The sequence below is a fragment of the Rhinolophus hipposideros genome (genome assembly GCF_964194185.1).
Source record: "Rhinolophus hipposideros genome assembly, chromosome: X".
Lineage (NCBI taxonomy): Eukaryota > Metazoa > Chordata > Mammalia > Chiroptera > Rhinolophidae > Rhinolophus > Rhinolophus hipposideros.
In genome coordinates this window covers 29839924-29855759 of record NC_138046.1, presented here as the reverse complement: position 1 = coordinate 29855759, position 15836 = coordinate 29839924, and positions in this window count along the sequence as shown.

Here is a 15836-nt window from a genome sequence, read left to right as displayed (position 1 = left end):
TAAATTGTCACTCTTTGCAGATGACATGATGCTATATATAGAAAACCCTAAAGACTCCACCAAAAAGCTATTAGAAACAATCAACGAATACAGTAAAGTTGCTGGCTACAAAATCAACGTACTAAAGTCCATTGCTTTCCTATATACCAACAATGAAATCTCAGAAAAAGAGATAGAAAAAACAATTCATTTTGCAATTGCAGCAAAAAGAATAAAATACCTAGGAATAAACTTAACCAAGGATGTGAAGGATTTATATGCTGAAAACTATAAGACATTTTTGAAAGAAATTGAAGAAGACACAAAGAAATGGAAAGACATTCCGTGCTCATGGATTGGAAGAATCAACATAGTTAAAATGGATATATTACCCAAAGCCATATACAGATTTAATGCAATCCCCATTAACATCCCAATGGCATTTTTTAAAGAAATAGAACAAAAAATCATCAGATTTGTTTGGAACCACAAAAGACCCCGAATAGCCAAAGCAATATTAAAAAAAAAAGAACAATACTGGAGGTATCACACAGCCTGATTTTTGCTTGTACTACAGTGCTACAATAATCAAAACAGCTTGGTATTGCTGGAAAAACAGACACATAGACCAATGGAATAGAATTGAGAACCCAGAAATAAAACCACATAAATATGGACAGATAATTTTTGACAAAGAAGCTAAAAACATACAATGGAGGAAAGACAGCCTCTTTTATAAATGGTGCTGTCAGAATTGGATAGCTACGTGCAAAAGAATGAAACTGGATTGCTATCTGTCACCATGTACCAAAATTAATTCAAAATGGATCAAAGACTTCAGCATAAGACCTGACACAATAAACTGCATTGAAGAAAACATAGGTACTAAACTTTTGGACCTTGGGTTCAAAGAGCATTTTATGAATTTGACTCTTTTTAAACAGTGTCTCTGATAAGGGGCTAATATCCAAAATATACAAGGAACTCACGAAACTCAACAACAACAAAAAACAAACAACCCAATTGAAAAATTGACAGAGGACCCGAAGAGACATTTCTCCAAAGAGGATATACAAATGGCAAATAGACAGATGAAAAAATGCTCAACATCACTAATTATCAGAGAAATGCAAATGAAAACCACAATGAGATATCACCTCACCCCAGTCAGAATGGCTTTCATCAATAAGACAAATAGTAACAAGTGTTGGAGAGGCTGTGGAGAAAAAGGAACCCTCATACACTGTTGGTGGGAATGCAGACTGGTTCAGCTGCTATGGAAGGCAGCGTGGAGGTTTCTCAAGAAATTACGAATAAAATTATCATATGAGCCAGCAATCGCTCTCCTGGGTATCTACCCAAAAAATCTGAAAGCATTCCTCTATAGAGACACGTGTACTCCAATGTTCATTGCAGCTTTGTTTACGGTGGCCAAGACATGGAAACAACCAAAATGTCCTTCAATAGATGAATGGATAAAGAAGTTGTGGTATATATACACAATGGAATACTATTCCGCATTAAGGAAAGATGATATAGGAGCATTGGTGACAACATGGATGGATCTTGAGAGTACAATGCTAAGTGAAATAAGTCAGACAGATAAAGCAGAGAACCCTATGATTTCACTGATATGTGGTATATAAACCAAAAAGAACAAGACAAATAAATGAGAAAGAAAAACTCATAGACACAGACAATAATTTAGTGGTTACCAGAGGGTAAGGGGGTGGGGGTTGGGTGATGAGGGAAAAGGGGATCCAATATATGGTGATGGAAGGAGAACTGACTCTGGGTGGTGAACACACAATGGGATTTATAGACGATGTAATACAGAATTGTACACCTGAAATACATGTAAATTTACTAATAATTGTCACCCCAAGAAATTTAATAAAAAAAAAGAGTTTACGTCCCTTTATTTCTAGCTACATATTTACCTATTCCTCCCCAAGCATGTTGTTGACTCAAAAAATTATGTTCCTCCCCTTTGCTCTTGGATTAGTTAATTTCTATTTTTAAAGGATGGAAAAAGAATTTACTAATCAAGGACGTCCACTGAAATAAACTGAGAAAACTTCTCTGGAAAAGAACAAAGATATCTGTTAAATGTACTCTAGCATTAACAATAAACATAATAGAATTCACCAGAGGCTGATTTTTATCTAGCTGTACTCATTGTTGAACAGATTGTCAAAAAAATTTCAATGAATTGCTAATTTAGAGTGATTTTAGGAGGCAATTCACAAAGCCCTCCCGGATGTTTTGCTGACAATATTCTAATCTTTTCAAATCTTAGGTAACCCATCTACATTAAACATGTCACTATGTGATCTTCTCAGGGATGCAGTTCAGTAAGAATGACATGCACTAATGTGAAAGAAATGCTGCATAGACTGTAGGTATTTGCTTTATGGGATTTTATGTTAAAGTTGAACAGGCTGGGTAAAAGTATTTTCCACTACTGGCCTGCTACAAACACAGAGATATCTATGTTGGAGTGTGGCATCAGCGAAAGGGTAATGTGGTTACAGGAGGTTGCCATGGAAGGCAGACTGGTCCTTGGGAAGGAGGGCTCTTTAATAACTAGGTGTTTTTTTTTTGTTTGCTTGTTTGTTTGTTTTTTTTGGCTTTTTTTTTTTTTTTTTTTTTTTTGTTCAGGCAGTAGTCTTTATTTTATATGGCCTTCCACCACCTCTTTTTTTTTTTCTCTTTCAGTAACATCCCAGACAGATAAGCACTTAAAGGTTGCTTTAAGTGCAATCTTTAAGTGTGGAAGGTTGAAGATAAGCACTTATGTGAGTATCTAACCCTCCTCTAATTTGACTGTGAACTCTGTCATCGACACCATAGCATAATAAACTGCACACACACATTGCACTGGACTTCCCAGTGCAATGACTAATATACTAATTCTTTGGCATTGATTATTTTATCTGATTAATTGACCAGCACATGAGGGGATGTAATAAGGATTAGGTTGATGGATGAAAACTATCCTGAAACAAGTCCCAGGATAGTGATCATGGGAATTCATAGCATGGGATAATGTAGGAAGAGCAGCAGAAACTTTGATTACATAATAGTTTTGTAGACGGTTGATATCGTATCTGGGTCACCAAGGCAAAATGGAATAAATATTATCTTAGAATCAGAAAATCTTTGGTTTGAATCCGACCTCTATTATTTACTTACTAAATAACCATGTGAGTTTTGCTGAAGTTATTTAAACCAGACTTTACATTACTAATCCTACTATCTCCAGCATCTAGCACACTGCCTGGTACATATAAATACACCATTGTTACTAGTTTTCTTCCTCTCTAGATCCCTACAAATTCAGTTACAGAATATATGTATATTCATTGTTACAGTTTTACAAGAAAATTTTCATGTGCTTTGTGGAAGGTTGAATATAAAAAAGAGAAAAATATAAGAAAAAACTTCACTTCCACTAGCCAGAGATTACTATTAACAATTCAGTGTATATCTTTTTTTAATATTAAAATTTATTTGGGTGACAATGATTAGTAAAATTACGTACGTGTCAAGTGTACAATTCTGTAATACATTATCTACATATCACATTGTGTGTTCATCACCTAAAGTCAGTTCTCCTTCCATCACTATATATTTGATCCCTTTTACCCTCATCTTCCACACCCCCCTTACACTCTGGTAACTGCTAAACTATTGTCTGTGTCCATGAGTTTTTGTTTCTTTATTTATTTGTCTTTCTTTGTTGCTTTCTGTTTTATATACCATATATCAGTGAAATCATATGGTTCTTGACTTTTTCTGCCTGACTTATTTTGTTTAGCATAATAATCTCAAGGTCCATCCATTTTGTCACAAATGGCACTATTTATCTTTTCTTTTGGCAGAGTAGTATTCCATTATGTATATATACCACATCTTCTTTATCCCATCATCTATCCAAGGACACTTTGGTTGTTTTCATGTCTTTGCCACCATAAATAAAGCTGCAATGAACATCAAAGCACATATATATTTACGGATAGATGTTTTCAGATTTTTGGGGTATGTACTCAGGAGAGGGATTGCTGGGTAATATAGTAATTGTCTTCGTGATTTTTTTAAGGAAACTCCACACTGCCTTCCACAGCATCTGCACCAATCTTCTTTCCCACCAACAGTATATGAGGGCTCCTTTTTCTCCACAGCCTCTCCAACACTTATTATTATTTGTCTCGTTAATAATAGCCATTATAACCGATGTGAGATGTTACCTCATTGCAGTTTTGATTTTCATTTCTCTGATGATGAGTGATGTTGAGCATTTTTTCATATGTCTATTGGCCATCGTATGTCCTCTTGGGTTCAAAGATGATTTCCTGAATTTGACCTCAAAGGCAAGGGAAGTAAATGCTAAGAGAAATGAATGAGATTATATCAAACTAAAAGTCTTCTGCACAACAAAAAAAAACGGTCGACAAAATAAAGAATCAACCAACCAAATGGGAGATTATATTTGCAAACAATGCCTCTGATAAGAGGCTAATATCCAAAATATATAAGGAACTCATACAACTCAAAAAATATAATTAAAAAATGGTCAGTGTATATCTTTTAATATTTTTCCTGTACCTATACATAGTCATCTATGTAGTCACTACTATAGTGAGAATATGTTGTACAGGTTGTCCTGTAATCTCCTTTTTTTTCCAGTTAATGATTACATATTTCCATGACAATATGCATTCATCTTTACTAATATTGATGATGTTTTTATGTGTACAGATTGAAACTCAAAATGGTTGATTTGATGTACCATTCAGGATATTGTTTCCATCACCAGGAATCGTTAGACTGACATGCCAGACATTTAGCCCAATATAATGTATTCTTACTCAAAATTGAAAAACTAATTGAAAACATTTATTATGTAGTGATAATCTCTATCTAGATGTTTGCTTAATTCAGTGATTTTCAGACATTGGAGAGTATCAGACATTGGAGAGCACAAATTTTAAAAGTGAGAGATACTTAAGTCTCAACTTTGACCTACTACAAAAGAATTTCCTTGTAAAGCCAACATTTTATTTGAGTGTTTTCAAATCAATCTATTCAAAAAGAAAATTAAACTGTAACAACAAAATAGACCTACCCTAGAGTTTTGTAGTGTAGCATCGGAGAAAAATACCTAATTCATTAGCAATTTTACAAATTTGCTTATGATTTTTAAAAAGTTAAATATGTTTCAGAGGTATACTATAGCATAAAATACAATGAGAATATAGAGAGAATAGCAATTAATTCTGCCTGGGAATATCATGGAGGATTCCCAGAAGAGGTGATGCTTGAACTGGGTGTTTAAAGTAAGAAAAGAAGTGAGTGAATATTGGTTTGAAAGTACATCGTGAGTGTATGGTATGTATGACTACATACATACGCATGGGGCTGTTACAGTTTGATCTTGTGGAATTTGAAGTTCCTGTGGGATTTCTAGATGAAAATGTCTGCTTGATACTTAAAAACATGGACCTGAAGCTCATAAGAGAAGTTAGGATTAGAGATATAGATGTGGGAGTCATCACTATAGAAATGATACTTGGGAGATGTGGGGAAGAATGTAATATCTCAGAAGCTAGGTCTTCTGGTTATCATTCTAAAACCCACTTATATTTAATAGGTGGCACATCATTACTACATGCATTACTATATACCTGGCACATAGGTAATTAATGACTTGTAGGTGGATGACCAAATGAATGTTTGCTTAGTGAACATTAAACACATTTTAGTGGCCCCCAAGAATAATATTTCATCTTTCAATTTGGTAATGATCAACTTTTAAGTTCCCCTAATGCAATCACATTAACCAAAAGAACATAAAGGAAATCTACCAAATGTTGCTGTGTTTTAAATAAAGACATACATAAAGAAATGTTTTAAATAAAAAAATTTTTTTTTTGGTTAGATGTGTTTTTGCATCCTTTGTTGAATATATAGGTTATTACGTAGTTGGGCAAGAATGAAGCCAAATATTGATAACTTCCTTACAAATGACTTTTTTTTTCCATTGTGGAGTTACAGTTCATTGAAGCAAACACATTGATGGTGTCAATAAGAGTAATGGTGCTATTTTCACCCTTTCTAATGCCATTACTGTGCCATTCTCTGTTTCAACCTAAAGTATTAATGTTTCATCTTGATTAATTTTTAACATCTAAATTGCCATTTTATGTTACACACAAATGATAAACTCGAATGTTCCAGTCAGAGGGCACCGACTTTAGTTTGCTCTAGGGTTCTAGTAAATTGATCAAATAATATTGACCAGCACTTCAGAAATGGCTCATTTTTGTTTCTTCTTTTTACTAACCCAGAGATAAAGGGTTTCATGTGTATTTTGCTTTTGAATTATGTCTTATATAACTAAAATTAGGCCTCATTTTACATGATAGATGCATTTCTTGACATTTGTACATGAAGCCCATTTTTGAAAATGGAATTGTATATTTCCTAATGACTTACATTATAATTTTATAAGTGTCATCTTTATTATGGATTGATGTCCAATCCATAGTGGTTTTCTAATGTGTTTCCACTGCCTCCACCTCTATGCCATGTCCTTCAGACTTCAAATAAAGGCTAAGTGATGTAATGAGCTCCGCTATTTCAAAGACTATTAAAGGAAACTATCAGAATGTAATAAATTAAGCCCTTTTTCATTTGTGTAGAAAATGGGATTTCTTAAAATAGATCACCCTGTAATTTCATTTTCTCCATATTTATTTATCACAAGCCAGAGCAAATTCTAAGATACCCTCATATGTCATGCCCAACAAAGCCTTCTTCTTTGTTTTCTTCTGGTCTTTATGAAGATTGTCCTAAACAAAATTGCTTGGATTATGGATATCGCAAAGGAATCTTAAATAATACTTTGTTTTTCCTCACTACTTTAACCTTTTAGAAACTTAGAATATTTAAATCAGTTTATAAAAAAGACTGTTTAGTCAAATGTTGTTCTAGAATGAGTGTGGCTCTAAAAATAATGAGAATGTAAATGTTTCCTTAATTGCCTTCTTAAAGATCAGGAGCTTTGGGCGTTGCCCAAAGCCTCAGGGACATGCCAAAGTCCCAGGGACGTGCTGGTCCCAGGGCAGAACTGAGAACACAAAAGCCAGGAGAACAGCTAAGAGACTGGTGGAAGTTGTTGTTGTGCTTGGTGATTTGCTTTGTTCTGAAACACCCCTACCAGGACCCAGCTTAAGAGACACAAGATTTAACATATCCAGAAACCAACTCCAGTCCATACCAGAGTACCACCTGGTTTGACCTACAAGTCACACACCCAGAGGGAATTCTCTGAAGACACAAGAGCCCATAGAGACCAAACCTCATTCAAGTGGTCAAACTCACCCAGCAGAACACTCTGCCGTGGGCAGAGCCAAGTCTCAAAACTAGTCAGCCTAGGAGTTAAATCCACCTACTCACAAGCAAAAAGCAATTAAGTTCTTCTTGAACAGGACAATATACATAACACAAGAGTCACCTTTGGAGCACACGCAGAGGACAAGAATGAGATAAAGGACACATGTTACATAAGATAACCCGGCAAGAACTAAGAACTCTAGGGGGTCTACCTAACACATCAAAGCAAATGCAGAGAGTCTGTCAGAATGGGGAGACAAAGAAACATGTCCCATATAAAAGAACAGAAGAAATCTCCACAACTGGAACCAAATGAAGCAGAGATAACCAACCTCTCAGAGACAGAGTTCAGAACACTGGTGATAAGAATGTTTAAGGAGCATAGAGAAGACATAAAGAAGGATGTAGAAATCATAAAGAACAACCAGTTAGAGCTAAATAACACAATTACTGAAATTAAGAACTGACTTGAAGGAATTACCAGCAGGTTAGATGAAGCAGAGGATCGAATCAGCAACTTAGAAGACAAGTTAGCAGAGATCATCCAAAGAGAACAACAGAAAGAAAAAAGAATAAAAAAACAATAAAGATGGTTTAAGAGACCTCTGGGATAACATGAAGCGCAACAACATGAGCATCATAGTAATAGCAGAAGGTGAACAGAGGAAGCAAAAGATTGAGAATATATTTGAAGTAATAATGTCCGAAAACTTCCCTAACCTGATGAAGGAAACCAACATACAAGACCAAGAATCACAGAGAATTCCAAGTAGGATAAACCCAAACAGGTCCACACCAAGACATATTATAGTTAAAATGGCAAAGCTTAAAGACAAAGAGAGAATCCTAAAAGCAACAAGAGAAAGACAGAGGATTACATACAAGGGAACCCCCATAAGATTATCAAATGAATTTTCTACAGAAACATGGAAGGCCAGGAGGGTGTGGCAGAAAATACTCAAAGTGATGGATCACAAAGGCCTACAACCTAGATTGCTTTATCCAGCAAAGCTATCATTTAAAGTTGATGGAGAGAAAAAGAGCTTCCCAGAAAAGAATAAACTGAAGGGATTTATTACCACCAATCCAGCATTGAAAGAAATTCTAAAAAGGACTTCTGTAAATAGAAGAAAGATGAAAATAATCTAACTACAAATTTAAAAAATGGCAATAACTACGTACCTATCAATAATCACTTTAAATGTAAACGGATTAAATGCTCCAATCAAGAGATATAGGGACAGACAATAATTTAGTGGTTACCAGAAGGTAAGGGTGTGGGGGGTGGGTGTTGAGGGTAAGGGGGATCAAATATATGGTGATGGAAGGAGAACTGACTCTGGGTGGTGGACACACAATGGGATTTATAGATGATGTAATACAGAATTGTACACCTGAAATCTATGTAAGTTTACTAACAATTGTCACCCCAATAAATTTAATTTAAAAAAAGGACATAGGCTGGCTGAGTGGATAAGGAAGCATGACCCTTGTATATGCTGTATACAAGAGACTCATCTCAGATCAGAAGACACACAGGCTGAAAGTGAAGAGTTGGAGTAAGATATTTCACGCAAATGGAAGCGAGAAAAAAGCTGAAATTGCAATACTTATATCTGACAAAATAGACTTTAAAATGAAGATCATATTAAAAGACAAAGATGGGCAATATATAATAATAAAGGGATCAATCCGACAAGAGGACATAACCCTAATAAACGTCTATGCACCTAACATAGGAGCTCCTAAATATATAAAACAGGTACTGACTGACATAAAGACACAGATCAACAGTAACACTATCATAGTAGGGGTCTTCAACACACCTCTGACAACAAAGGACAAGTCTTCCAGACAGAAAATCAATATGGAAACAACAGCCTTAAATGATACATTAGACCACTTGGATTTAATCAATATTTTCGGAGCATGTCACCCCAATGCTGCAGAATACACGTTCTTCTCAAGTGCACATGGAACATTTTCCAAGATAGATCATATGTAAGGACACAAAACAAGCCTTGATAAACTTAAGAAAATTGAAATCATACCAATTGTCTTCTCTGACAAAAGTGCTATGAAATTACAAATGAAGTACAGGAAAAAACTGGAAGACACACCAATTCATGGAGGCTGAATAACTTATTACTAAATAATGAATGGGTCAAGCAGGAGATCAAGGGAGAAATCAAATGATATCTCGAGACAAATGAGAATGAGAACACGACGAACCAAAATCTATGGGATGCCGCGAAAGCAGTCCTAAGAGGGAAATTCATAGCACTGCAGGCCTACCTAAAGAAACAAGAAACATCACTAATTGACAGTTTATCTTCACACTTAAGGGATCTGGAAAAAGAACAGCAAAATAAGCCCAAAGGGAGCACAAGGAAGGAGATAATAAGGATCAGAGCAGAAATAAATGAAATAGAAACCAGAAAAACAATACAGAAGATCAATGAATCCAAGAGTTGGTTCTTAGAGAAGATAAACAAAATTGACAAACCTTTAGCCAGACTCATTAAAAAAAGGAGAGAGAGGACCGAAATTAATAAAATCACAAATGAAAGAGGAGAAGTTACAACAGACACCGCAGTAATACAAAAAATAAATAAATAAGAAACTACTATGAGCAACTATATGCCGAGAAATTTGACAATCTGAAGGAAATGGGCAAGTTTCTAGAGGCGTACAACCTTCCAGGGCTAACTCAAGAAGAAACAGAGAACCTGAATAGACTGATGACCATCAAGGAAATTGAATCAGTAATAAACAATCTCCCAAAAAATAAAACCCCTGGACCAGATGGCTTTACAGGTAAATTTTTCAAAACTTTCAAAAAAGAATTATCACCTATTCTCCTCAAGCTCTTCCAAAAAATCCAGATGGAGGGAAGCCTCCCAAATATTTTTTACGAAGCCACTGTCACCTTGATCCCAAAATCAGACAAAGATACCACAAAAAAAGAAAAGTACAGGCCATATCTCTAATGACTATAAAATACATGGGAATAAATTTAACCAAAGAAGTAAAAGATCTGTACTCAGAAAATTATAAGACACTGAAGAAAGTAATGAAAGAAGACATAAATAGATGGAAACACATTCCATGTTCCATATTCATGGATAGGAAGAATTGATAAAGTTAAAATGTCCATATTTGCCTAAGGCAAAATACATATTCAATGCAATTCCTATCAAACTACCTATGGCGTTTTTCACAGAAATGGAACATATAATGCTAAAATTTATATGGAACCATAAAATATCCTGGATAGCCTCAGCGATCTTCTGAAATAAGAACAAAGTGGGAGGTATAACGATACCTGACTTCAAATTATACTACAAGGCTACAGTGATCAAAACAGCATGGTACTGGCATAAAAATTGACACATAGATCAATGGAACAGAATAGAGGTCCAGAAATAAATCCATGCCTATGTGCCCATTTAATCTACGACAATGGAAGCAAGAATGTACGATGGGGTAAAACAGTCTGTTCAATAAATGGTGCTGGGAAACCTGGACAGACACATGCAAGAAAATGAAGCTGGACCACCTCCTTATACCATATACAAAAATAAATTCAAAATGGCTAAAAGACTTAAATGTAAGATCTGAAACCATAAAATATCTAGAAGAAAATATAGGAAGAAACTTCATGGACATTACCCGGAGTAAGATTTTCAGTGACACATCCCCTCTCGCGAGGGAAGTAAGAGAAAAAATAAACACGTGGGATTACATCAAACTAAAAAGTTTTTTTCACAGCAAAGAAAACCATCAATAAAACAAAAAGGAATTCTACTGATTGGGAAAGGATATTTGCCAATGATATTTCTGATAAAAGATTAATATCACAAATCTATAAAAAACTCACTCAACTCAACTCCAAAATAACAAACAACCCAATTAAAAAATGGGCAGAGGACATGAAGAGACAGTTTTCTAAAAAGGATATACAGATGGCAAACAGACATATGAAGAAATGCTCAACCTCACTAACCATCAGAGAAATGCAAATAAAAACCACAATGAGATACCACCTCACCCCAGTCAAAATGGCTATCATCAATAAATCAACAAACAACAAGTGCTGGCGCGGATGTGGAAAAAAGGGAATGCTTGTGCACTGTTGGTGGGATTGCAGATTGGTGCAGCCACTATGGAAAACAGTATGGAGGTATCTCAGAAATCTGAAAATGGAACTACCGTGTGATCCAGTAACTCCACTCCTAGGCATCTATACAGAAAAATCCAAAACTCCAATTCAAAAATTTGTATGGACTCCTATGTTTATTGCAGTACTATACACAATAGCCGAGACATGGAAACAACCGAAATGCCCATCGGCAGATGACTGGATTAAGAAACTATGGTACATTTATACAATGGAGTATTACGCAGCCATAAAGAAGAAAGAAATCTTATCATTTGCAACAACATGGATAGATCTAGAGAACATTATGTTAAGTGAAATAAGTCAGAAAGAGAAAGACTAGTACCATATGATCTCACTTATATGCGGAATCTAAAGAAAAGAACATGTGAATGAACTAATCAGAAACAGTTTTGAGGACACAAAGAAAAAACCTAGAGTTGTTAGATGGGCGGGGGCAGGGGGGGTTGGGGATAAGGAGAAAGGTGAAGGGATTAGGAAGCAGCTGGTAACCACAAGATGGCCTCAGGGTTTTCTGAAAATTAATTTGGGGAACTTATTCAATAATGTTGTAAAGATTTTGTTGGGTATTTGATGGACATGCGTCCTATTTGGGAGACCACCTCAGAGATAATGTGGATGCCTGACCATGGCATTGTACACCAGAAGCTAAACATTAATGAATGCCAACTATAATTTTATATATGTAATGTGATGGCTCGGTGTGAGGTCAGAGGGATCATGGATGGGGGGAGGGGGTTCACAGTGTGAGGGATATAAATGATAAAAGTCTAAGTATTACCTTGTCTTGTACACCTGAAACTAATAAAAAAAAATTTGGAAAGTTATCTACTAACAATTGTCAACCCAATAAACTTCAATTAAAATTTTTAAAATATTTTGGAGAGTTCATAATCTGGAAAAATATGGGAATATAAAATATAGAATGTCAAGGAATTTTTAACCTCTTTGTTTTATCATCTATACTTACTTACACATGTTTCAGCACCTTACAATTGCTAGCATTTTTCTTTTTCTTTTTTTTAAAGATCTCTTTACAGCTAATTATAAAGTGCTATTCCCAAACTTGTATATTTTATTACATTACTGTCATTAGTGATTTACCTATACATTTCTAATACTGTAAGTGTTTTGTATGATTGTTTTTTTGAATTTTTACCCCTCAATAAAATGCCTGATATATTTTGAATAAATTGATTTTCTGATCTTGCAAGTAAAAAGAAGATTTATTTGTCTTTTTTGATTCTTAGAAGCATCTCACTTCATTATAAATGAGATTTGTAACACCTGTATATATTTAATGGAATTGGGTAGTTGTTATACATAAATACTTCTAGATAGTCACATTAACATTCATTTTACCTTTGAGAATTGATATATTGGATTAAGAGGGGGGATTCTCCTTAGTATATTCCAATGTATGGGAACTTTTAACATGGTGTTTGCTCCAAAACTTCCAGTAAGATTACACAGATTTCTACTCACCTTCAATAATATTAGTGCAGTAAAATTAAATATTTGTCGTATTAATTTTCAAATAGTTGTTCAGCATCTTATTATATGTAGTACTGAGAATAGCAATTACATCCTGGCATTAAAAGGATGCTTTATGTTTTCAACCCTTACTGACCCATTTTTGAAAAAAAACTCTGATTAGAAGTAACTAAGAAAAATCAATCAATCAATCAATAAATAAATAAATAAAAAGAAATAACTATGAGAGCTAATATTCCATTGAATTTGACATTTTATAAATGCATGCTTCCTTTTTCAGAAAGTAGTTGCTATGTTTTAGTTTTTGTTTTCTTTTTGGTTCAGATATGAGACAAGCACCAAATGTCTGAATCACTAGAAGAAAAAGGAAACTCTATTTTAAACCCAAACCTTTATGGCAATTGAAAAAATAACATTTTCACTAGTCTCACTTGTTTTCTCTTTATTTTTAATTCATTTATTTGTTTTTAAATTTCTACCAATTTAAAACGTCATAAATCATTGTACCACCTCCTATCAGGTGATCAGTTTATTCCTTGGGTATCAGTTGTAATTGCTTTGAGATCTTGTATTTATTCAAGGGACTAAATTGTATCTCAGTGGCAAGTCTGGGAAATGTTGAAGTAGATTAATATTATTTTCAGCACTCGTCCAAGTAATGAAACCACTACCAATCCATTTACAGATGCCCATATACCTCATTTCCTCATTTCTCAAATTTCTATCATTACTTACCATATCACTCAGGCTTTGAGATATGGGCTTACACAGGAATTTAGCAGGGTGTTTTTGTCCACCCTGCTAAAATACATCTCTAAACACGTGACATCTAGTAATGCCTTACCCCCCAAAGTGAATTGCAAACATTGTTTCAGATATGCCATATTAGTTCTAATGAAGGCTTAACCATGCTATTTTTTGGCATATCCCATGACTCAGCAATACACAGGCCCCATTTTTAATGTCTATCTGCAAGATTTGTTTTATATTATTTATAGCTTATAAATATATGATTACATGTAAACATAAACATAAATAATAAACAAATATTATATATATATATACACACACATATTACATGAATAGACATATTATTCACTTTTCTATGTCAGTTGTACTTTCAAAATCTTCCTGGAACCATATTTTCCAGAAAATAAGGTGAAATATTTTATGAGATATAAAGTTATTCAAGTTATAAAGCACATTTGTGAATGGGAGCTAGAAGTTAGTGTAAAACAGGAATGCTTATGTATGCAAATATACTCAGTCTTGCAATTATTATGTAAAATGTTTTGTTAGTCTTTACATTGATATTCAATTAGTCTGTAAAATGTGTTAAGAGTTGAATCCATACATAAAATGTCCTCAACAGGGCAACAGAAAATGATACAGCAGTTTACTCAGCTAAACTAGTGCTCTTAACAACCTCAAAATTCAAAAGATGAGGTCTATACCAAGAAAATAATAGTTTCAAAACAAAGAATCATTCAGAGAGCAAATATAACGATTACACCTAACTATAAAATTATTAAAATAATTTATGGACGTATGTTTTTGAAACATAAAATACTGGTCATGGTCCCTTGAATTTGGAGATATGGAAATAGAAAATTTGCTAAAACGTAATAACAATTAAAAGTATTTATCATTTTCCAACAGGTCATTGCTAGTCATAGCTTTTTTTCCCAGACATTCCTTCTCCATATGTGTCTTTAGTTTCTCTTAAGACAGTAAATGAAGATGCTATCTTAAGTACCATAAAAAGAAAATACATGCCCCAGGCAAATATACAAACTACATTTTATTTCTCTCTGTTATTTTTTTTTTGCAAATATCTTAAAAATAATGTCTGTGATCCTATCAGATGAAAAACTTATTTGCACCCTTTTTGTTTTCAAGTGCAAATAGAAATAAAAACCACAGTAAATTTTGAATCACTCATATTTTCCAACAAGTTAGAAGTGAAAATGGATAAAGGATAAAATGGAGCTTAACTTTTGGTCAGTTTTTAGACACCAGCTTCCTTTTCAAAAGTCACTATTTCTTCAAGTATGATCCTGGAGCTAGCTGAACTGAAGTTATCTGGGATCTTACCGAACCAAACAAAATGCAGATTCCTGGCTGGGCCTAGAAATATTCATTTAAACAATGGTCATCAGAGATTTGAAAGCCCTTTAAAATTTGGGAACAACTGGTTTAGTGGTTCAGCTTCCAATGATCTGGTCTCTCTCAGAGCTCATTTTGGTCATTGCTTGTTTACCTGAGCAAATTGCATGGAAGAAAGCCAGATATGATTTAAATGCTTAACATCATTTTAGACTCAGACTTTGTCTGTGATGTTCCTATTCCTAATTGCTAGTGTGACAACCTGGGAAATTTATCTTAGCTAAATTTGCCTATGCATCCTCAGAACCTAGAAAAGCACATGGAACATAGTTAACTGAAGGAATAAGAAAACTCAAAATTTAAATAATAAATTTTATTCTCCTAAAAAATAAATAATGTGATGTGGCTCATAAATTGTATATTTTACTTCACTAACAAATGTTATTTAATTTGATGAGTATTTTTCCTGAATGAAGTAAAATCTTAGTATCTCACATTTATTTTTGTCTTTATGTATATCGGGATTGATTTATAAAATGGTCTGTCACACATTTACATTTAAAGAGATTTTTAAAAATATTTGTTTTGTTTTCATTTGAATTTCTTAAGATAATTATGATTCATTTAAAAGTCAACTTTGCATTTTAGAAGTTGTACATTTTATGCATATATTTCTCTG